Source organism: Emydura macquarii, unplaced genomic scaffold (assembly GCF_026122565.2).
Source record: "Emydura macquarii macquarii isolate MOO-44397 ecotype Brisbane River unplaced genomic scaffold, CSIRO-AGI_Emac_v2 contig_2897, whole genome shotgun sequence".
In the NCBI taxonomy this organism is placed as follows: domain Eukaryota; kingdom Metazoa; phylum Chordata; order Testudines; family Chelidae; genus Emydura; species Emydura macquarii.
In genome coordinates, this window is record NW_027133034.1 from 30171953 (window position 1) to 30197157 (window position 25205).

The 25205-nt window shown below is 34.8% G+C and overlaps 1 protein-coding gene across 3 annotated transcripts in view; it reads left to right on the forward strand.

The window, feature by feature from the left end:
* Positions 1 to 25205, forward strand: part of FBXL17 (F-box and leucine rich repeat protein 17) — a 422229-nt gene that overhangs the window by 45487 nt on the left and 351537 nt on the right. The window lies entirely within an intron of this gene.

The window sequence follows — 25205 nt, forward strand, 5'->3', positions numbered from 1 at the left end:
TAAACTTAGGTTAGAAAATCGTTTGGTACTTAACATGGTATTGTGGATTTTTTTTATAATAGTTGTCACCAATGAGTAGCATTGTGTGTTAAGCATTAGACTGGTATAAAGCTATGGATTTTGAATTGGGACTTTCTTTGAATTCAAACTGTTTTAAATAGTTAGTAGCCTAAATGTTAAATTACAGTTTTGATAATTTTATGTAGGCCTCAGTTGTAAATAAATCAACTTTCTCAGGGCTTTGCTTTTTGTGGAGCTGCTTGAAGAGGTCCTTGGAGCCCCACTTACATGTGTTGCCAAACACTACATAGCTGAAGCTCAGAACTTCCCTGTATCAATGTTTACAGATCTCAGTATCGCTCTTCTTACCTGCAAGTTTCCTGAATTATTCTGTTTGTGTTCCTTCCCTTCTGGCCAGTGCTCTTCCAGTTTCAGCTGTGAAGAGCTTGCTGCTGCAGAACATAAAGATTAAAATCGACCCCCTTTCCCAATTCTCCCCAGACAATCCCTTCTCCAGTTCTGCTTGTTGGACCAGATGTGAAGAATCTCAGATCCTTACTTGGCCCATAGTAATCTCACTTTTAGAGGGTATAACCCTGTTTTGTACTGCTAAGAAAGTTCAAATGGTCAAGTTTGTACAATACTTGTATATTGTCTCTCCTTTCTCTTCTCTCTCTCCAGTCAAAGCTTTTGGCAGAATTTTGCTCTGGATTACATAAAGGGACATAGATAGAACATTTTGAGACACTTTTAGGATACAATGTTTATGTACAGCACCTTTTTATTTTATTATGGAGCCAGAAGTAATCTCTATCCTCCCTGATTAAAGTTGATTTCTCTATATTTAGGTCTGTGATATAGATTGTTTTTGCCCCTTTTAAAATCCTGTAGTTTTAAGATTGTGAAAAGGGGGGATTACAGTCTGGGGGAAAGGAGAGGAAGAGGGAGAGAATGATAGGTCTGTAGCTACATATTGCTGAACTGCAATGATGGTGCTCCCACTACTGGTTCTCTATGGCCTGGCAAATCGAAAGCAGAGAGAGAGATGTTAATGCTTTTGAGGAAACAGCAATTTGTTATGAGGTAATAGTTTTAGTGAATATGCTTATCAGAAGGTACAATGTTTCTCTACTGATGTGGGAGTGGGGATGGTTCTTCTCCCCAGCTGTTTTGAAAGCTCATGTGATGTGGGTGAGGGTACCTCAAAGCTTAAATTTTAGTGGGCTTTGCAGACAACTACTGGCATTTTCACCATACACAGGGCATATCTGGTAGGGCAGCAGGGCCATCCCTGACAGCAGTAGCCTACTTGACTCGTTCCTGCAAATGGCTTCTTGGGTGTTAGTTACCATGGTGGACAGGAAGGGGGAATTAATTGTTAATGTATCATGCAGATGTAGGTACTTTGTTTCTTTTCCCTTAAAGTCCTCTATTTTCACATCACTTCACAGGAGAAGTAAGGAATTTCAAAAGAGGCCCTGCAGTATTTATTCATTAGTATAACCTGACGCTGTTGCCTTAGTTTGTCTTTGAATATCCCTTCAGCTTCCACCAGCTGAATCTTGTATTGCAGGAACTAAATGGATACAAGCTGTTTACTATCACTCTGAATCCATAGTTGTGTTATAAGGTGTTTTTATTTTTTTAAAGGATGTAATTAAACATCTTGGTAATCCAGAATCTGAAAACCTGCTCCCCAGCAGTGTTAATTTAAAAATTGTATCACTATGAAATGAGGCCGTAGTCCTGCAAATACTTATCTTTGGGACTATTTGTGCATAAAGTTAGGCATGTTTGGAACTGTTTGGAAGATTGGGACTGATGGTTTTAATGCAGGTATTTAAGTTTCAAGTTTTTAGTTTAAAAATGTACTTCTAACTTTTAAAAAAGGTATATTTTGAAAAAAAATATATTGGCAAACTAATTGCTGTTATTGACCATTGTGTCTGGTAGAAAATGCTTCTTAGTAATTTATTTTGAAATACTTATTTATTTTGACCACATATTAAAGAGAGAGAGGTTTATTGGGTAATGTCTAATTATCCTACTTTAGGGCATAGGAACCACGCTATTAAGATTGTAATATAAATTTTGGCATATTCTCATTCATCGTTTAATATTGGCCATGAGATTAAAGATGAACAGGGTACTTGAGTATATGAGAGCTATTAAAGGAAAATGTACGTAGAATAGTTATCCCTTTAGGAATGTTTAAGTCTTGGTATTTCTGGCCGGGAAATTGTGTGCTTGATTACAGTTGGTTTCCGTTGTGCAGAGGATATTAGCTACACTCTGATTCCTTTGTAATGTAATAATGCAACTAAACATAAGTCATTTTTAGCATGTGTGAAGAACAAGAATTCAAACATTTCATTACCTGCTTTTAAAAAGGCATACTATTGGAATCTGTATCTTTAATAAAATTTGGAACCAAAAATGTGGAATTGGATTTTTGTCCAGTAGTTCAAATAGAAATTTTAATGGTCTCCTATTGAATTAAACATGATTGTTATTTTTCTGCTGCCAGTATTTTTAGGAAACACTGGTTTGAAAGGAGATAAATTTAGATGCATAAATGAGAGGCAAAAGACAGATTAAAGATTTAGATCCAATGGTTCAAGACTTTGCACCCAAAATAAATGTGTTCTTTTTATCTGGAAGCTGTGTTAATGATGTCGTTCTTTATGTATCAAACCTGCCATGCTGAAATCATTAGTATACGGAGACAGTGTTTTCTGGAACATATGGCTTCTAAAGTACTCCAACTGATCATCAAATTGGAGTGTAATTCCTAATACTAGATTATTCCATAGTTGCTTGCTTTTGGCAAATTTTATTATTTTAAAACTAAAATTGGATTATTCCATCATAGAAAGTTAAAATTAGTTTTGAAAACTGCATCATTTTTAGTAATGTTTGTTTTCCTTCAGATTTCTTTGAGGAGGGAATTACCCTAGATTATTTTTTTGCAGTTCTAGTGGAGAGTGAGAAGCAAAGGAGTTTTCTCCTTTTTTGACTTGATTTACCTGTTGGGGACAAATTCCACAACTTCATGTTTTTTGTTTTTCTCCTGCCTTGTATTTATCACCTAGGAAAATTAGATGGATTCGTGAATTAAAGTAGTCGGTATTATCACTCTTTTATAACCTACAAAAAAGAAGCATCTTTATGAGGGAAACTGGTTTTGGTTGACACGTGTATTGCCATCTTCCCCTTTTCGGCGGTGCAGCATCAGCCCTTTTCGGCAGCTGGATTTCGCGGGGGACCCTGTTGCCGGACTGGCTGCATTGCCGCTTTAAGGGATTTCTAGGAGCAATGCCCACTGCCGAAAAATTCAGGGCGTCTTCCGCTTTTTGGCGGCTGGGTTCTGCAGAGGAAGGTATTGCCGCTTTAAGACTCTCTTAAAGTGGCAATACCCTCCACCGACAAATCTCTTAAAGTGGCAATGCCATATGCATAGAAATGTCTTTCGGCGGCAGCATGACTCACTTAAACTGGCCGAACGCGGGCTGGATCAAAAAGGTTTGTGGGCCGGATGCGGCCCATGGGCCGTATGTTTGACACCCCTGGTATAGGTGGTGCTGGTAATTTAACACTTACTAATGTTGCCAAACACTTTTCATTATTACACCCTATTTTCAGTTGTTTATAACTTTGCCAAACTTTAACTGTTTGGGCTTAAATTTTCCATACAGGGTGTCTGCCTCAGGCTGATTGTGTGTGTGTGACGATTTAGCAACAAAGTTTCAACTTGTTCTTGAAAACAGTGTTAGAGAAAAATAGGTAATTTTATCGATGTAAAATTCTTACAACTGTTTAATTGAGAAGCCCTGGTGCTTCCATTATTTAGAACAGGAAATTGAAATTTGGCAGGCAGTTGCCCTAGTGTCAGGGAAATGTCTTTTGCTGTTGCTGTGAAGAAAATTCACCCAAACTGAACCAGTTTATAAGCCCATGAAAAATGCAATTTGCGCATGTTCAGCCAAGATTTGTTAGTGGCCGGCAGTGCTATTCCCTGAAGATTGTCTGTCTGCATTAAGCATGCCCCACTCCCACACAGCTCCTATGTTCCAGCTGGACTGCACATGTACAGAGTGACAGAGCATGTTCTATTCCAGGAGTGTTTCTGAAATTGCTCCTCCCAAATGCCAGAGGCTGCTGTGGTGCTAGTGACCTGAACTGAAAGCTAGGAATCTGAACTTGGTCCCACTTCTGGTACCTGGGCAGCATGGAGGAGGAGGAGAAACCACCTGCCTCATATGCAGAGAGTTAAGGAGCAGAAATGGAAGGAATAGGAGCAGAATGGGAAACAGAAGTCTCTGTAAAATCTGTAAATTTAGAAGTCCTAATCCTGCTGATGATGTGGGGTGGTCCATATGAGTCTGCATAATGGAATCTGGGGTTTTTTCAGTTTGCTTTTATAAAAGCTTAGGAAATTATATCAAAAACTGCTATGTTAGAATGTTACGCTTGTAAAATCAAGCACTCAAATGTTAGAAAATGCCATTGCTACCCTGAGTTCTGGCATTTCCTAACTTTTTTGACTGCTTGATTTTGCAATGTTAACTTTCTTCTAACATACATTTAAAAAAAAACAAAACCCATACAACACCCTCCCTCCCCAAAAAACTAGAGAATGGCTGCTTCAGTTTAAACAAATATTTGGTTATAATCTGTTAAAACATTGAAGCACAGTGGAACAAATGCCTATGCAAGTAAATTTTTCATCTAATGTACATTGGAGATCATGTTTTCATGACATATATACTGAATAATATGTAAATTAATAGAATGAAATATTCCTGAAATCTCATTGGTTTATGTATAGATGCAGTCAAATCCTCTACATACACAAAGAAAATGCATCACCAGATTCATGCTTCAAAATGAGCAATAAAAATATTGTAGCCATTTGATATAGATTTTATGTCCATGTTCACAAATTAAGGTGTCGTGTGTGATGCCTACTTAATTTTTTTTTAGCTCTTCTACTACCAGTCTGCTCAAATAGATGTTCCTTTCTAGCAGGTGGTGGATAAGCAAGACAGTGCGTGAAGAATTTTATTACTGCAATGTGCTCTTAATTTAGCACTTTACTGAGAATATATTGGTTTCCATGCTGGTTTATGGAATTAGAGATGTAATATTCTATAGTAAATTTCACTCCTTTCTTTAAGGAACTATTGCACTTTCTTTTTATTTTCAAAGGGACTTAGATTCTTATCGTTGCTAACTGGCTCCAACGTTGAAGGTTAATCAGTCTTCCAAGAATGATGTTCAGGCCTGCTGGTCTGTGCCTCAATCGTAAGGACCCCAGACAGGATCCTTTTGAGCTGGGTGTAGACTCAGGCTATGGGTACACTAGAGAGCTTACAGTAACCTAGCTGCACTGATGCAAGCTCTCTATTACAGCCTCTCTAAGTCAACAGGAGAGAGCTCTTCCAACAAGCAACGGCAGCTATGTCGGTGAGAGAAGCTCTCCCTGTGACCTAGCGCTGTCCACACTGGGGGTTAGGTCAGTCTGATTATGTTGCTCACAGGGATGGCTTAGTCACACCTCTGAGTGACATAAGTTATACCAATATAAGTAGTAGTGTACCCTAAATGATTTCTGACTAAGGAATAACAACCTTACGACTGAGCATGTCTTAACAAGGTTCTTGCATATACAGATGCTAATTATGGAATTTTTAAGAAGTCTGTGAAGGATCTTTCTCACTCCCAGTTAATTGCTTTCCAGCTCTGATTGTCTGAAGGTTCCAAGTGCAGCTTCACCCCATGGTAGTCATAACTGATAGCTGGATACATGATCTCTAACATGGTGATATACCAAATAACTGCAGCTTACTATGGTTTGTGAAAACCTTTGGTCAAACCATTTCTGTACATACTTTTGATTCTCTAAATTCCTGAGTTCTCCAGACTTTACCACATTTGACAAATGCTAACTTCAAATCTTGTATGCACCACCTACACATTTGCTGAAGGAGGGTCAGGAATCATTTAAAAAAAAAAATCTATTCTGAGCTCTTACGTTAGGGGTAGCTTGCAGTGAGTCTTCTGTATGGTTGATATAGATATTAGATGTGTGTGACACTTAACCGAAAAAAAAAAAGCCCCATCCAAAATACAGCATGATGGTTTTACATTATGCATTTTGATTACTATATTTATTAGTTAAATAAATGCCTTAATTTGTGTGTGTGATGGCTGGTTAAAGTGGCTCTGGGAGCTGTAGGTGGTTTTTTTAATACTATTTTAATAATTTGAGCTCTGCAGTCAATTATACTGTTTGAATTTTTTATTTTTTATTTAAAGTTATGTAAAACATAAATTTCAAATTTGTCTACATGTGTTGTAAAGGACTTGCTTTTCCTAACTGTAGGTTTTTGGTGTTTACATTTAAATTTTAACAGTGCATTACTGAATGTTTGACCAGTCACTGGCTCATTATGTTTTTGCAGGGACTGAGCCTCAGAGCTTCACCTCCTTTATCTCTGTCTTTTGTGCTGCTTCCCAACCAGTCTGAGCCACTCTATAAGAAAGAGGCCCTGAAGGGGCCCTTGCTTAGCTTTGTTGTTGTAGGAGTTTGTCAGGGGGGAATATCTTGTGTTTCTGAACATGAGTCTCACCCCCATAATCAGTCTACTCTCTGGCCACCGAAGCCAACTGCTGGCATGGGAGGGGAATGGCTTGAGTGTCTCTTCTCATCGACCTTTCTCTTTCCAAAAAAACTTGAAGAAAACTTCAAGTTGTGGGGGATAAGAGAGAAAAATAGAAGCAAACTGGTTAATTTTGAGAGGTTTTTTTTTATCTGCATTTCTTTTGGCTACTTTTATAATTGTCACCTTTAAGTAGATTGAATTTTTGAGATAGCAGAACTAACTTCCTTGCCCATTCCTCTTCAATGTTTTGAGTACCTCCCTCGAATAAAAAGTTAATATCTCATTCCTGTCTTATTTGGAAAAGGGTGGGATTAATAAAAGTTAGTATCTCATTATTTCATATTCACAAATTTGATGCAGCCTATGTTGATGGTGGTTTCTTTCCATCAGTTTGTAATATCTCTTCTATTCTTCAACTGCCTAAATTAAATTGATATTTTTCTATCTTCATGATGACTTTGGGTTTTTGGTGTTCTGTTCAACAAGTTAACTTGTAATTGTGGTGTTCTAGGGTTTTTTGGTATTGAGCTTGTCTTTTCATTTTCGCTTTAATCTGACTTATTCTGTCGGCTCTGAAATATTGTTTCCTCTCCAGTTTCTAGTGGTACTGCATTCCTACAGAAACCACATAAAGATTTGGACTTCTTTCTGTATTTCTGAATTAACAGGCCTTTTCGATATTCTTTTCATCATATTGTGAAGATCACATTTTCATCTCTTTATCCACCATCCCTCCCCGGAGGCTAAATGTAATTGAGTCTGCAGAGATTTTAATATCTTTCTCACTGAATCAAAAGTCTGTAAGAAATGCCATATGCGTAATAAGTTTTATAATGGCTGCCACCATTTTTTTCATAGTGTGCAAGTGGTCTGTATAGAAACTGCTTATCGAAAGTCTTCATTGTGCCTCAGTTCCTTAAAATATATTTTGCATCTCTGAATTAGTGTTGTCTTGAAAACTACAAACTACATGCAGAAGGCTGAAGGGCCTGAAGACAATCCAAGCTTTCTTCCTTGAAAAAAAATTTTTTTGGGTATGTTACAGGTTCTTTTGTCTTCATTATATGACATGAACACTTGTTTTTTTTCCTGTTCTTCTGCTGTGCTCTTGAGATACTTTATGATGTCAGAAGTGATGGTTTTTCCCCTCAAGCATACTTTCTCTTGACTGCTTATTCTCTCTGCTTGCTGTACCTTCACCATTTATTTTCTGTTTACAGATGTTGATGCCATGTTTATCCAAGGTCAGTTTGTAGAACTGTGTATCTAGCAGTAAAACTCTGCTGCTTTCTGTAGGATGGCATCTTGCTTTTTAATTGTATCATTGTTTGTCCTGCAAGAACAATAAGAACTGTCACTTTTTTCATTTGTGTGCCATTTCCTTGTAGCCCTTTTTCTTCCAGAATGATATTTTGTTTCTAGGATGTCTTTCTTTAGATCACACTCATTGCCATATGCAGAAATCTCAGGGTGTATATCTCCATCTCTTCAACATATTTGCATAACATAATAAAAACAATTTATCTTCTTTCTCTGGGGTTATTAAATAAAACTTGTTTTTCTGTGGTTCATTTCTAAGAACTTAAAATCAGAAACTAATTTCAAGCAAGAGAAAAATATACCTTCCTTTCTAGGTTATTCTCAATATTTTGAACACTGATCAATTTTGTGTTATGCACCTTTGATGATTTATTTTGATTCCACTTCAGGGATTTTCATGTATTAGCACTTTGTGGTCTCTTCCTTTTTGTTTTGAGATGAACAGTTTTTTTTGCTAATAAGCTAAAACTGTATATAAAACAGCTTTATTCCAAATTGCTTGGGTCTGACCTCTGCAAAGGAGACAATCTGTTGTTGTGACCTGGTAGATTGTCTATTGACTCTTAATACTTTTCTGGTATGACTCTTGCAAGGGTGTGGTTAAGAATTCACCATGTTAAGGTGGTGATTGTGGATTGTACTAGAGTTTCTTGATGGCTGGGATGAGAATCTGAATTGATGTCTTATTTTCCACATTTTCTTTCCTTTCTCTAGGAATGCTGTGGGTTGCAGATGATCAAGTCAGTGGACTGTGGCCCCTGCTTACCTAGGTGGTGATCTGGCCATGTGACAGTCTGTGTGTCGTGTGGCCCAAATCTTCAAATGTACCAAAAGTTAGATTCTGGAGCCAGATTACAGTCAAGCTCAGCACTCAGCTGCTCCCTTAAATAAATTGTTGGATTTTCAATGGAGTTTTGCTCCCATTTAAATATTTGTTAGGAGCTGCTGGCTGCTGAATTCTTCTGAAAATCTGTCCATGTCATTTAAGTGCCTAACCAGGAGCTGAGCTCTTAGAAAAGTTGTGCATGTTGTGTGCTTTTGAAAATATGGTCCCTAAATCTGTTTTTAGTCTCCTGAGTAAGGATGGCCAGAGTTTCAAAGGTGTTGAGCATACTCCGCTCCCATGAACTTTCAAAAGTGTTGAGTATCAGTAAGTCCCTTTGAAATCAGGCCATCATTATTTAATGGATATGGGGACTCATTATACTTACTGTTACTTGTAAATTTAGGCATTCATCACATGGTGGTGATAAAATGGGAACTGTATGAAATCTACTGAGCTATGCTTGTACTGAATCAGAGCTTTTAATCTGTTCTTCTAGACAGAAGAATATCACAGTTTTCAAATGTAATATTTGAATATTTACAATTGAGTGTCCAAGAGTAATTACAATAAGAGTCTGAGAATGATTTTAAACATACTGCATATAGTGTTGGTTTGATCATAATTTCTTCTTCTCTTGCTTTGATATGGTGTCCAAATACTGTGTGTTTCAGTGGTTTTAAAAAGATCTTATTAAATACGTAGTAGACTTATCCTGTGTTAAGACTTCCTGAAGATGAAATTATTATTATAAACATAGCTTTACTGAACTCTGAAAAAAAAATTGTAATTATCCCATGTATCTGTTCTTTCATGAAGCCTCCATAGTCTGAGCTGAGCATAGTCCTCTTATAAAAAAAATTGTGTAACTGCTAAAGCTGCCTGTTTTTATCACTGTTTTATGTACATAAAAAACAAAAACAAAAAACCCCTTCCCAACTCCCCTTCTTCCCCTGCCCTTTCACTGCTGCTTGCCAGATGGCCTGTGGTGACCTCATACAATATCAGTTAGAAGCCTTTTTTGAAAAAAACGCCTTAGTTTAACTACAGGACATTCAGTAGCTTTTGTGTCTGAGGAAAGAGGATTTAAACAAACTTTCTATAACATTTGTTGAATGTGTATTTCATAATAACCACCATGAAGTTCACAGCATTTAAGGAGACGACGAAGCTGAGATGAAAAGATATAAATTCATGAAGGCTTGGCTTCACAGTTGGTGTATAATCCTTTCTGCTGTCATTGGTACCCTAACCCCGGTACCCACCAGAACAAAAGAAACTGAATTGGAAATTGTGGGAGCTAGGGAATGTTCTGTTGGCAGCACATCTCATGGCCCATAGGCCTTGTCAGGTCTCAGTTTGATACCCTTTATTCTATCTGACAGATGTGAGGTAAGTTCTATGAAGGGGAAGTCATTACTAGAGTGAGGGCAGTGTCAGATCAAAAGTAACCAGTGATCAAACAAGGTGAAGGGCTGTGGAAAACAGGCTTTCTTTCTGGCCTTGACACCTGCCTGATCATTGAGGGGAACGGTCCTTGTGTGTCAGGTTGAGTTGATTCTCTTTGATGTACAGTGAATGAGTAAAGATGGAAACTGAACTGGAGAAAGGAAGATTTTGATTTCCCTTTTCTTTTGGGTCAATTAAAGGTGCTTTATTATATGATACTGACATTTGGCTATACAACTGAATGTCCTGTGTATAAAATAAAATGTTCAGTCTTGGGGTATTGTATTTTAGGTGCCTGAGTCTTGCTAATTAAATTTGTAGTAGCATAAATTGTGCTGTTTAAAAAAACAATCTGATGTATTAGTATTTAATACTAATTCTTTTCATTAGACAATCAATTCATGTGGTTTAAAGCACCCAATCGTTCTTCCAGAATAACTTGTTTAAAATTATGTGATATGTGTTACTATTGGGACTCTTCTATCTTGTGGAGATATTTTGAAAATTGCAGGACTTGGAAATTCTTTGCTGTTGGTATACTCACACAATAATGTGTGTCTCTCTCTCCTTTTAATCTCACAATCTACATTTTGGTAGAAAATAATACTTTTTAAAAAAAAAAGTAAGAAAAACTATTCGTTTTCCCACAAAAAGTATTTTTGCTTGTAATGTTAATAAAATGAAGTGTAAAATGTCAAATATTTTAGAATACAGCAGGTATACAGAAAGCCCCCAAAGGATTCTTACAAATGAGTGACTGCCACTTTAAATGTATTGAAGATCCTTACTGAGCTTCTAAGCCTTGACAACTAAAAGCACGTTGTCTGTTCAGCAAATAGAAATATCATATTATCTGAGGGCTAAATATACAAATGCCAATAGAAAATGAATTTTAAAATTGACTAACTTAATTTTAAGTTGTCCATCCATTCCATTGAATATATGATTGTACGAGCTACTGTAGTTTAAGTGAACTTCATTGGAACCTTACAAGTAGGATCATTTCTGTTCCATTTCTTTGAATCCTTTTTGATTTCTAGTTCATTATTATTGTTTACCATATTTCATATTTCCAATGGATGGATGTCTTAATATTTGTAATGTAAAATTAATATGAAGAAATTCAGTCTCCTAGTTAAGAATGGTGTTAACTGTAACATGTTTGTGAATATGTCCTGAAATTAATTAACACTAATATTCTCACATCTCTAAAGTATTCCACATCATATTACAACTACATTTTTATTGTTTTCCAGTTTGCAAAAGTATATCAGGTATACAAACACACATTATGCAAAAGTATTGAAAATCTAAAAAGAAAACAGTTACTCTTTTAAAGAAAAGCATTTGAAAGAAAAATTGATAAAATCTTAAACTGTATTTTTTAAATGAAATATTCTCTATTATTGCTATATATATGGTCTGAGTTTTTAAACATGATAGATCAGATTCCCAGCTATTCTTTATGCTTTTACATGATTTCATCTTGCATACTACCTAAATTGGAAATTTGACAATATGGATTCTCATAAATTTCAAAGAATATTAGGCTTCTTCAATATTTCTTTTAATTTTAAAAATAAAACATTGAAGTTAGGTTAAGTTAGATATAAATATATAATTTTAGTTAAAATAATTAAAACTTTAATTATTATTGTATTGGCTAAGCAATGCTGAAATGCTTGTGCAGCTCTTAACATTCCAAAGTTCAAATTGGAAAGATATCACAGAATTGATTGTTCGTTGCAAAAATATTCACACTGTTGCAACATATAGAGGAAATAGTAGTACCTTATTTCATTCTTTGAGAGAACTTTGTAAATTCTGCTTCTGTAGTAGGTCTGATATTCCTGTTAAAGAAGTAATTTGGTCTTCAGATGGTATCTTAATTTTTATTAATTACTAATAATTAAATATAGCATTGTTTAATTACCTTAGGAATTAACCTCAGGCTATTATTCCATTTCAGGTTTCCCATGTGGTCCGTTACTTACATACACAGACACACAAATCATCACTTCAATATGAGGGTGTTTATTAATATAAACTTTTTGAGAGAGAATATATTAGTACTTCGGTCAAACAGTGTTTTAAATTTTGATTATTTTCTATCTGATTGTGTGAAACTACAGCTAAGAATCCACCAGCCAATGCAAATACAAGACAGTTTTGTTTTTATGTTTTAAGAGGCTGGCGTGGTTGTGATGATTGTTTTCATCTTGTTGTACAGTGCCATGAGTACTCTGGAAGGGGAAGAACTATATAAATAAAATAATTGACCATTATACATGTTTGTACTAAAGTAACTCACTGTTTCAACTCCAGAGTGGTTTTAAGGTCTTGGTGAAATTCAGGTTTAACTATGGAGCCACTGTTTGTGCTTTCATAATATTCAGTTTGTCTTAAAGATTCAGAGTATTACTATCAAGAGCTTTGCATTCAGTTTGACTCCTCTTAAAATGTTTATCATTTAATGTTTAAATTCAGTCAACGTTTCTCTTTGAAATCCCCCCCAATCCTCCCCCCCCCCCAAAATAAAATAAAAAACCCCAACAAGCTCAACTTTCTATATAACAAATCTGTATGTGTTCTGTCAGATATCAAAAGTAATACACATAGCTCACTTTGTCTTGGAAGTACAAGAATTTGTGCATTCCTCTTTAAATTACTGCTCCAAGGAGAATTTAAAATAAGAAATAAGTTGATTTATAGGAAAATATTTTAAAAAGTAGTAAATGTAAGTTAAATTTAGGAACTATATATCTTTAGTGTCCCACTAAGAAAACTGGCACTAATTTTATAGATTAAACTACCAAACGCTTAATGTAATAAATGCTCATCTTGTGTACATTGCGGCACCCTCCTAAAAGAAGTTTACTGGATTTTAAATAGCCAGTTTGGATACAGCATAAATTTATATTAAGAACAGTTACATTTAGTTACTCCTGCAGTATTTTAGTAGAATACTACATGGTACTAAATAACACTGACTTTTTTATACCTTTGTATTATTTTGTCTGAACTATTCCTTCCCCCACCTGTAGGTATCAAATTTGGTTTACTCTTAATTTCTCCCCTGCTTTTTTAATCTTGTGAGTCTCCATAAAGTGTGTATGAGGGAAAACCCCAGCATTTAATATTTGTTTACATCATTTACTCGACTTATTTCTAGCCCATAGTGACCTGTGAGGAAGAATACAGAGTTTGTTTGTGGAGAGATGGGGATCCACAAGCCTTATTATCTCCATATTGTTTTTACTTTGGCCTAGAATGAAAGCAAAGCTTTCCCAGAGATTTACTCTTTGAAATCCGTCAGTGACCAAAGAAGTTTGCCAATAACACACAGTTGCTCCTATTGTATACGGACCTCCCTTGTGTTTCCAGCATCTGGGCCCAGGAACTGAGTACCCACTTATTATGATCCAAATTGGATCATACGGACATGGTCGAAATCATTCCAGTCTGTTTTGGAGATTTACTGCTGATAAACTTTGAATAGATGAAAAGCTGTGTAAACACATGGTTTACTAACCAGAGACCACTTCTGATTAGCTGTATTCATGCAAAAAATTGTTACTATAATCAGAGAACTGCAGATCTGTTACCTCTGAACCTAAACAGCTTTTTGTTCAGTTGTAGCTAAAACTTGGATCTAAGTGTTAAGTAAAAATTATCTTTAGTTCATAATTCCAAGCACTGTTCTTAAAAAACAAAAAAGCCAGACCCTTTGTTGCTCACTGTAAGTAAGCATGCAATGATTAGACTTCATTATTATGATATTTTTCCAAATAAGATTATAGAAGAGGACTTCAAACCAAATTCTAGTGTGAAACCCAGAAACCTAACTATGTGTTGTGCTATATAAACTTTAATATCTATCTGCTGCTAAATATTTTAGCACCCCATAATCATGCATTTATTTGATGAATGTTAGTAAACTCATTAATATATGCACTTGAAACTTCCTAATACTTCAGTTTCTTTTGAAGAATGTCTGTCCATTAGGTTTCTTCTCACTGAAGATGTAAATTGATACCATACCACAGTTCGCAAGCATTAAGAGAACTGGTTCAGCAAAACATGAACCTGCTTTTCATCCATTCTCTGAACTGTACCTTGCTGCTTTGTTTTAGGTTTAAGTCATTCTTACTACTACCCATACCAGTATACATCCTTGGCTCCCTTCTTGACTCTCCTCAATGACAGCTCCTCCCCTCTTATATCAACATGCATGTTATCAGGGGTCTTTGGTGGAGGAAATGATGACATCCTTTTTTGTAGTATATTCATTAAAGGATGGGAAATCTTTTTGACCACTTGGAAGAAATTTTTTGAGGCAGTGTCCTAGTTGCAATCCCAGCAGCCCATCTTCAGTTTTAGTATGCTGCTTCAGTAAGCTTCAGAATGCCTAAGATCCATTCTGTAGAAAGAGAAACTTTTGCAGAAGGGGCAGTCTATGGTAAACTGAGGGGCAAATGGAGAGAGTCCCAGAGTGGAACCTATTCTTTATGCGCAGGTTGTTTTCATTATGCTATTTGACTTTTCAAAAAATTTCTTTTGGTAATTGCAGTTCTTTACAATGATTGTGTGTGTCATGATACTATGGAAACCATAGGGTTAGAGAAATCTTGGTTATTAACTAATATAGAGAGTGGACATCTTGTTTTGAACATGAATTGTGGTGTGTCTTTGTAGCTGAAAACTTAAAAAAAAAAAAAAAAAACCCAGATCCTCACCTAAATAAAATTAATGCAAACTTTTGGTAAATGTGTATTTTGAAATTAAATTTAAAATAATCTCATTGAAGGTAAATAATAAATAACTTCAGCAAGATGTGCTAACATAAGTGAACATGCTTTTAGGTTTTTTCTCTTTATTGACATAATAATTCCCACCCCAATTCTAGATCTCTAAAAGTCAAGATTCGCAACCACCAGGAACAATATAATATGGAAGCAGTGGCTTCCCAAGAGAGTGGTTAGAAGCAAGTGAATAAAATATAATGGTAGAAATTCTAAAAGGTGGCGTGTGGTGTAGTGTGGTTTTGTTTGTTTTGTTTTGAGATAGAGAGATCGAGAGAGAGAGAGTGTGTGCATGCGTGCACATTTCAAGTACTATTTTGTAGGTGAGGGGATATTTGCTTGAAAGAGAACTAAAGCATTAGAATTCTAAAGACCCTTGAGATGCACTAAATTATAGGATCCTACTTAAATTTAGTATCTTTTCTCTAGGCTCCATTGAACAAACAAGGGGGGAAAAGTTGGAAGCTTTCCAAGACTACAATCTATGTGTATGAGAAATTATAATTACTGGTTGTGAAGTCTGAGTTTTATTGGGCAGGCTTTTCTGAGGGTTAAAGCCCCCCTCAATCCCTTTCCAGATGGCAACTGGCTTTTATAACAAGAATTACTTGGCATTCTCAGACCTAACTAAATGGGGCATCCGCTGTGGGGTTCACATGATGCCAACTGAAAGAAAGCAACAAATGAGAACAGATGACAAAACACACTGGTATAGTAAGAGAAAGGAAGAAGAAAAGCGAAACAAAAGGTATGAATATAAAGAAAAGGGAGATGGACATTGGGGGGAAAAATGAGGAAATAAAAAACAGGTAAATAATGAGCTCTAGCAAGTTGCATTTCTGTAATGGGCACTTACATTTCCTTGAGAACTTTACAACAGTAAATTTATTACAGGAGTACAAATATGCCCTTTGCAATTAAGGATACAATAAAGGTTTCATCTTAGTTATGAGGTAATCTAGTGCTCAGAAATAGTGAAATGGATTGTTATTGGCAAAGTTTGCAAGGTATTTCAGTGGTCTTTCTAGGTAAGACTGTGGGGTTTGTTGACTCTTTAGAACCATTTTTCTATTATCATGGTAGGAGTATATTTTAAATAGGTTTATATAATCCGATCTCTGTATTTACCTACTATTACTGGGTAGAATTGGCTCTTTCACTTAATTGTCTAGAGAACCTTTGCACAGTGAATACCAATAAACAGAACAGATTTCAAGAAGGGGAAAATTACAAAAGTATATGGGCCGTAGGTGTCAGAAAATGAATTCCAAGGAATTCCACACTTGAGATTAGATACTTATGATTTTTAAGAAGCTATCTTTTAAACTACTTCTACTCTAGAGTACTTTCTTTAGTGTTGTAAAATAAAAATGACGTGGAATGTTTTTGTTTTTAAAATAGAGCAATGTTCTTTTGAGAGCTCAGTGGAATTTTGGTTAGAGCTCCTGTAAAATAATTCTGATTTGTTTCTTTTATAGAATTTAAAAGGACCAATTCTGCTCGCAGTGAGAATCTTGTCAGTGATTTCAAGAGTAGCAGGATTGGTCCCATTCAATAAACTCTAATTTTCCAGAAGAGTGTTATTCTAGTATTTTTTGTGGCTGCTCTAGTGCACTTAAGCAATAGTATCTCAGTCATCAGAATCCCTGAATTGCTTATGGCAGTCCTTAAGGAGTATTTTGAGGCCTGAACTATTATACAGCCTCCCCATGCATTTTTAAATGTAAATAAAGTTTAATTTCTATGAAGTCTGAGTGTGGCTGTATTAATAAGTTTTTTGTTGCTGGTATTTAAAAAATGTATTGCTAAATCCAGTGGGTTATTTATAACTGGACTTGTAGACGTAAAAACTAATATATCTGGAAAAGTCCCAGACGTATAAATATCCAACATTGTTTAAGTGATAGAATCTGCTTTACATCCTAAAGGTTTGCAAGAAGGTGATTGTTAAATACCTTATTTAAAAATTGTAACAAGCAACCATCTCATCCAGTCTTATACTTAAATTGAACATCTGCTGCATATAAGGTTCACAAATCTTGGCAGCAATGACATATTTTAAATTCAGATGCTAATATAAATAGAAATGCCAAATTAAAAGCTTTGATAAATCATGAAATATAAAAGTAGCACTGGAAGGCTCTTGAAGGAAGCTTTCCTCTTCATATGATTGTAGCAGCAGTGTACCTTTTCTGTAAATTGTTAGAAACTGATGATGCAATTAATGTAAGATTTTAAAGTATGATTAAAGTAAAATGTATTTGGGAGTCGTATCATTCCTTTACTAAGCATGATCAGTGGTGTAAAGTTATCTATTACAGCCAAAGTCTTACTTGGCAATTAACATGCAGAAGGTGAAAATAACCCAGTTTCTATTTTTGTGGAAATTTATCCTGCGGGAGCATAACACTGTATTGTTGAGACATGGAGACATCATGTCACAGCACACATGTGAGTTGGTAAGGAGTTTCTTCTTGAAGGAAATTCAAAATGTTTGAAATATTGCAAGGAATGGGACAGTACACACCAAATCAGAATCCTCTGTAAAAAATGGGAATGGGTGGAAAATGTGTGTGGAAAAAGCAATTCGTAAAGTGCAGCTCATCTTCTGATCCTGTAATCTATAGTGTTTTTTCTCTTTCTCCCCCTCAAAATAAATTAAACTGATGTCTAAGAGTAATAATAGAAATCAGGCTATAATACAGCTGCCAGTCTATTTCAGAAGCACTGCTTCTTGCTTCAGCCTTATGGAAAACACGTTACAAATATCTAATTACTATTTAGAAACAATCTAGTAATTTTTGTGCTGTTACAAAAGCATTCTTACAACTTGCAAATAAAAAGCATCAACAACTCACTTCTCAGCAACGATTTAATATCACAGGGCTGAGGAGGTCTCAGATTACCAAGATTTCATTATTTAAAAAAATATATATACACACACACACACTATAGAACATGATGACATGTTTATTCTAAACAATTAAAAGTAATCTACAGTTGTCAAAATAAATTAAACTATATTTTGTGATGCTTTATCCCTGATTTTGTATTTTGTTCCCTTACTTGCTACTTTACAAGGTTTGGCAATATTTAATGGGTTTCCTAGTTACTAGTCAGGTTCTACTGACTGTATTTGGGTACTGACCATCCTTGAGGTGGTATGTGCTTTCAGGTCTAATTATTTTTTTTTTTGTTTTAAATAAGTAATTAAATCTAATAGGCCCCTATGCCCAATTATATACCTCCAGTTCTCTCAGCTCATACAATAGTCATTAGAATGTATTTTCTGTAACTTCCCTATTTGTTTGGTAGCAAAAAGGACAAAATGTACAGGACTTGAACAAACGAGGCATTTTTTGTACTCTATCATGCAAGGACTACAGTATTATTTCATAAAACAAATGAACCTAATGAAGATAAGTAGCTTAAGGAAGGCGTGTTTGCCTAAAATTTTATTAACAATGTTAACAGCACTGGAAAAAAATGTAAAAATATAAACTAAATCGTGCAAAGTGTCTAGTGTCCATTGCCTTCCTTCATCACCTGTGCTTGTCCATTACTTTTTTCATAAAAATAGGGTTTCTGTGGAAGAAGCTGGGAGGGATAAATAGGCTCATCAAACAAGAGGAAGGCAGAAATGATAGTGTCTTAGGATCCAATAGTCTGAAATGCTGAGCACATTCAGAGCTCCTTTTTAACATCATAGGTTAAGACTTGTACGTTTTACCCTGTATTTAGGAAGTCTGAATGTTAATTTTTATTTCAGATTTAACTAGGAAGCTTGCATTTGACAAAAGTTAATCACGCAATAAAATGGTTCTACATACTATTTGTCCCTTTCATACACAAATACATGCATAAATAGTATCAATATCACTCTAAAATGCTTCAGTGTTTTATTTTTAAAATTGTAATACATAAAGTATTACAATTAAATTATTGATTCTTCATATTAAAGCGCTTTAGCTAATGGCTTCTTTAAAATTAGTATTATATCTACATTTTTAGTCCTGGGTTAAATTGTTTTTTTTTTACTTTACATTACTAAGAACATATCCACATGTTCATAGTAATGGAGAAGATCACTTGCAACTCTGCACTCTATGTAAAAGAGATTAAAAATTGCAGATTACAGCACAGCTGCTGCTTTTTTGGTATTTCTTTGGGCAAGCATATTGGTTTTCTTGTATAGAAATGATAAGTGCATGTATGTGAAGTACTACAATATTTTGAATCCTATCTTCTGTACACAAGCTTGATCAATGTGCTTATAAAATGGACATTTAATTTATATATATTTTAATGTTCAGAATAATGTTATATGGTATATAATTGATTATATAGTATTCTTGACATAGTGATAAACTATAATTAAATTCATGTAGCAAGGCTGACTATATTTTTGTGTTTTATATGTTAGTGGACGAAAAGTGTACAAGACGGTCAATGAAAAAAATTAGTGAATACTTCCAATAAAACAAAACTGACTTAAGCCTCTGTTGTGTTTAAAAACAATAGACCACTAGGCACCTGGTTAGCATTTGTATGTCTTCATTAAACAATATAATCCATTGCTTTATTAAAGAACATTGCTATTTGTAATTTATATATACAAACCTGCATTTCAGTAAAATAGACACTATGCAAATTAAATACACACATTTATTTATTTATTTGTAGTCTTCAAAGATTTGGATGTATGCAGAGCTCTTGAATCATAGTAAAGAGATAATATTAAGACAGTTAGGCCTTACCTATCTTTAAATTGTATGGGATATTATAATTGAAAATGTGTGGTTTTTGTATTTGTTATTTTCATATAGTTTTTCCAAGGCTGAACAATTTAAAAAATGAAACTAAACTAAGAAGTATGGCAAGTAGTATAGGTCCCAAAGATACACAAAAGTGTTTGCAAACATGAAATTTGTGATGATATGGTTATATATCTCTTTCTTTCTGTAAAACCTGATTAGTACCACTGGTTGGGTGGTTGGTTTGTTTTTACTTAGTGATTCTTGCAGTATATTTAATTTTACCAAAAAGCTCTATGAACATGTAGTGTTTTATTCCCTTAAGCTACATAATTTTTTCAAAAAAAGTTTAATTTTGAAACCTAAGTGTGTTGGGAATCCTGGTAGTAAACAAAGCAGGAGATTTTGAAAGCTAGTTCAAGCCATATCTTCCCTTTCTAAAATGCACATGCGTAAATAAATTGTTTATGTGCAGGCATACATGCAGACATTGATATATATTGATTCCTGTGTAATATATTTCAATCACTGGAAAATCAAAACAAGTAAAGAAAAACTCACATATGTAGCTAAAATTTAAACTCAAAGAAATTGTATGGTATATACTATTTAAAATTAAATAGATTTTTCTTACTTTAGATCAGGAGTTTTTAAAGGTTGAAAAATCATTTAAGTAACATGACTTTACTAAGAAAACCAATGGCATCTACGTGAATATTTATTATATTTGAATTTTTAAAATACAACTATAAGTAGATCTAGCTAACCATTAAGATATGAATAGCTGATGTATCGCCAACCCCATTTATTATGTTGAAAAAAATAATTGTCCTTTTTTGGACCTCTCTAAATTTTGATTCCTTAGTGCAATAGTAGAAAAGCATATGATGTGACTAATAATTTGGGTTTAGTTCCTGACATTCTAACATGACTAGCTCTTGTCTGGTTATTTTTCAAAGCTGTAATTTTGCTTTATTGATAGCAAATTTAATCAATCTAAAATGGCATAGTAGGATTTTTTAGTTTTTATAGCTAACACCATGGCTCTCAAGATAAATCCATTTCATTACTTAGAAATTGCCGAGTTGATTTCATATCGACAGCTTCTGTGTACTATTACCACACTGTAAAAGTAATATGTTTGATAGTAGTGTTTTATAGTATTATAATAGTAGCAGTATTTTAATTGGTAGTGTTAAGTTGAAAGTTTAGCTTGTGGTGCACACATTAACATGAACATACTCAGTGTTTTAAATTTTATCTCTCTTAATTGTAGAAGTATTCTTGAACTGTATTATAAAATTCAATATTAGGTTTGGTACTGTGGAGACTTCAATGTCTGTAAAGACAGTGGTTTATTAATGTTAAATTCTCATGTAAAAATATTTTATTTATAAATAGGATTTTATCTTGTTAGAAATTTAGAAATGTTCACCGTTGTAAAGAATATCAGATGCAAATAGCATCTTGCATTGTTTATCTGAATGGAGAATATAGTATATGTGGATGATAGATAGCTTTGTCTGGAAATCAGTAGAACTTTGAAAGTTTTTTTTTAAATCTGTTTAGGTGGGTGTTATTTCCTGTGCAATAATATTGTAGTATGTTTTCAAGGTCCTTTTTTCCGCCCCATTAATGAAGTGTGATCTGCTTCTATCACTGTGTATATTTTAAAAGCTGCTAAATTTTTAAGGGAACCTGTTTTGTTAGGCTGTTCTATCCTTAGCTTTTGAGCTTTAATAGTTGGAAATATTTTGTTTTAGCAGTAGTGTAGCTCCTGTAAGTGCTTTTTTTGCTATGAATGTGATTTCTTGATTTATTTTTAAGATGGCAAGTTTATGTTTACTTAGTTTATGGATGTTGGTTTTTAAAAATATTTGTAAAGTATTTTTGTTTTTATTCAGTAAGTTGAACAAAATAGTTTAAAGTGATAATTGTAAATTGGCCTTCTGTTTCTTCTTCACAGATTTGCAGATCTGCTAAATGTTCATTTGAAAGTAGATAATTTTTGCTAAGTTAATAACAATAATAATAATTAATTATTATTATTATTGTTTTTTATGTTAAGAGCCTTTAATTTTTGTCTCCGTATTTGACTGGTAGTATAGATATGTCATGAATTAATGTGATGAAAGAAGGGGGAGCTAATGTGGAACAAAACTCTTTGGAAATTCTTTATGGCAGTATGTGAATAATGGAAATACTGAAAATAAAACAAGATAAGTGATAAGAAAAGGTGAAAACAAATAAAACCATATACTGTCAGAAAGAGTTCACTGAGATGCAGATTCATAAAATGTCAATAGTTGATGAGAATGGATTTTTGGATCTTTATTATTTGATGTAGGCTGCCTAGGTTTTGATTTTTTGCATGTATGATCCACATTTTTCAGTGTAGTTTGATAAAACTAGAAAGTAATTAATCTAGCTGTCATTCTGAATTGATTGTTAAAGAACCTTGTCATAGTGTACATGATGATGTATTACTTTGTCTTCTGTCGATAGTGATATATTTACAGCTAACAGAATTTAAACATGCATCAGTTTTTTAAAATATCATGTCCTTGAAATGAGCTGCTTATGCTATGTTTTGTGAAAAAGACTTAGTTCTTGACAAAGCAGAAAAGGAGTGTGTTACTAGAAAGTGTAACTCATTCTAGCTTTTTGCATGAATTAATGCAGTGTTTTGGTAGTGGCGCAATAACTCTGGTGCTTTTTGTATGTCTGAAAGTAACTTGATTGGAATTGAAGCCTCCTTGCCTTTCTTTTCTTCTTTTCAGGTTTGTATTTGATATCACTCCAAGATCACAAAAATATTTTCAATGATTATGGTCATTTTCAGTTAATGTTTTAGTGTGTTTTAAATAAGTACTTTCACCTTTCATTACATGAAGGATGGTCTTGTGCTTAAAAGCACAGGATTAGAAGTCAAGAGATGTGGGCTATATTCCTAGCTTTGCCTGGTTCTGTACACACTCCATTTTTATTTCTCTCTTCCTTTCCAACAGCAAGTCTAAAGGCCTGCAGTCTGAGAAGAAAGAGGGAGAATTAGTTATTTCTGTTAAATACTTAGGATGTGCTCAGACACTATACTACTGGGTACCCTGTGAGGAGATAGATGAATGGACTTCCTATGTGACCTTCGGCAAATTACTTAACTCTTCTGTGCCTTGATTTCCCAATCTGTAAAATGGAGATAATAATGCCTACCTCACATAGTGTTTGAAGAATAATTAATGTTTTCAGTGTGCTTTGAGATCCTCTGATAGGAAGGTGCAATGGAAGTGCAAACTGTTTGTGGTTTGAATCTTAGTGCATAGCATTGGGAGTCAGAAAATTAAGTAGAACATGGTTGGAAGGCTACAGAGCCCCTTCTATCCCTACCAAAACTTAGAAATAATTTGAAGATAAGGCAACTGAGATGTCATTTATCCAGTCTTTTATGCTGTGACAGTTCTTGGTGTACCCAGGATTGAGAGTCACCTTGTTATCCCGCCTGCCTCCAGCATGAGATGCTTCCTTGTGCTTAACTGGGGACCAGTTCCTTGACAACACCAGCGTGTTGGCCACCCAAGCACTCTCCTCTGGGTTATGCCAACCTTTATCTAGGCTTGCAGGTTAAAAATAGGTGTACCCCAGTCCCCAAAATCCTTTGAAGCATTACCCTATGGTGTCCAGCCCCTTATCTACTGAACGCAAATAGAAATACCAGGTCTGCTGTCTCCAAGAGAACTGTGTACATCCCAGCTTGTCTGATTCACCTCAGGATCAGCACCTCGTTTAATATCACAGCATTTAGATATATTTATAGTGAAATCAAGGAGACATTTATTACCAAAGATTCAAGAGTAAGGATAATGGAAACCAAGGGTTACATATAAAATAAAATCATCATATGTTTTCTAGAGACTAAACTTTAGTATTAGGTTGACCACCTCACTAATGAAGTTTGTCTCATTCAAAGCCTTTTGCAGCATCTTCAATCAAGGTTGGTTGTGATCCTGTTTTCATGAGAGTAAATGCTCTGTCTCTTAACTTCCTAGTTGCGGTATGATGGGGTGTCTTTTTTGTTCCCCAGAAAATGTAGGCCAGAAAACCTTTGAAGTATATTTCAAGATAAGGTTCTCTTCCCTTACTGTGTGTTCTTCCCTGTTGACTTGATCTCTCTCTGACTTGGTATATAAAGGTGCCTCCATTGTGGTAGCTTACAATTGACATGCCAACAGAGACGCAGGTGAACAAACTTTTGTCTGACAGGAAATTTTTCTCCACCTCTTCTGTGATACAGAATCTAAGAACATACTTGCAGTATAGATAAATAACTCCTTACCTAATATTTGTATAACATTTCACAACGACAGCCGTGATCAATGTGACCCTAGCTTTCATTTAAGATCTCACATGACATTCTTTGGTGAACCAGAATGTACATACCAGAATCAGGATGTTCTTGTAACCCACTTGCCAGTTGCCATTGAGGGAACTGCCTTGGGTTACATTTGCCCATTAGATATTTGCAGGTGGGCGTGAATGTGACTGAAATAAAGAACAACTCAAACAAGCTGAGGATCAAGGAGAGCTAAGGGTACATCTAAACTTCAAGTAAAGGGGTGAGTGCAGCATGGGTAGGCATACCAATGTTAGTTTTAATCTCGCTAGCATGGGTAACAGTAGTAGTCTAGATGTTGTGGCACAGTCTTCAGCATGGACTAGCAACCAGAGTACAAGCCTGCCAAGGACCCAGGGTATGTACTTTGGTTGCTAGCCTGTGCCACCCCATCTTTGCTACTATTGTTACCCATATAGCTAGATTGAATTAGCCTGGGTAGGCATACTTGTGCTACAGTCACACCTTCACTTGCAGTGTACATGTACCTAAATCAGTAATGTGGTGGTCCTATGCTTCTTGAGGGTGTACTCAGAGAAACAGAATCTGTGGATTACTATTCTCAAATATTTAAGTTGATTGTGCTTGTGTATACTATGCAGTGTGGAGATGCATTGGGGACAGATGAAGAGGAAAAGATTGAGAGAGGAGAGGGGAGAGATTCTGAAAGTGAATAGGGAAGGAAAGAGAGTAGTGATGGAGGCAAGTGTTTTAATACAAATTAGAATTTTAATATTGGGAAGATGTATGAGTGTAGGGAAAACACTTCACATCACCTTGTCTAATTAAGTCTAAGTCTAGTTTATAGTAATATGTATGTTATATATTTATATATTCATATATATATATTTATATAAAAGTTATTTGAAGTCAGCAAATATTGTAGGCACTTAAAAATTCTATTAAATTTGCTCTTTATCGTTAGAACACATTTTAAAAGATTTAATTGCAAGGGTATAAAGATACTACAAATCAAAATTAGGCTGGCATTTTCTACTTGGTCTT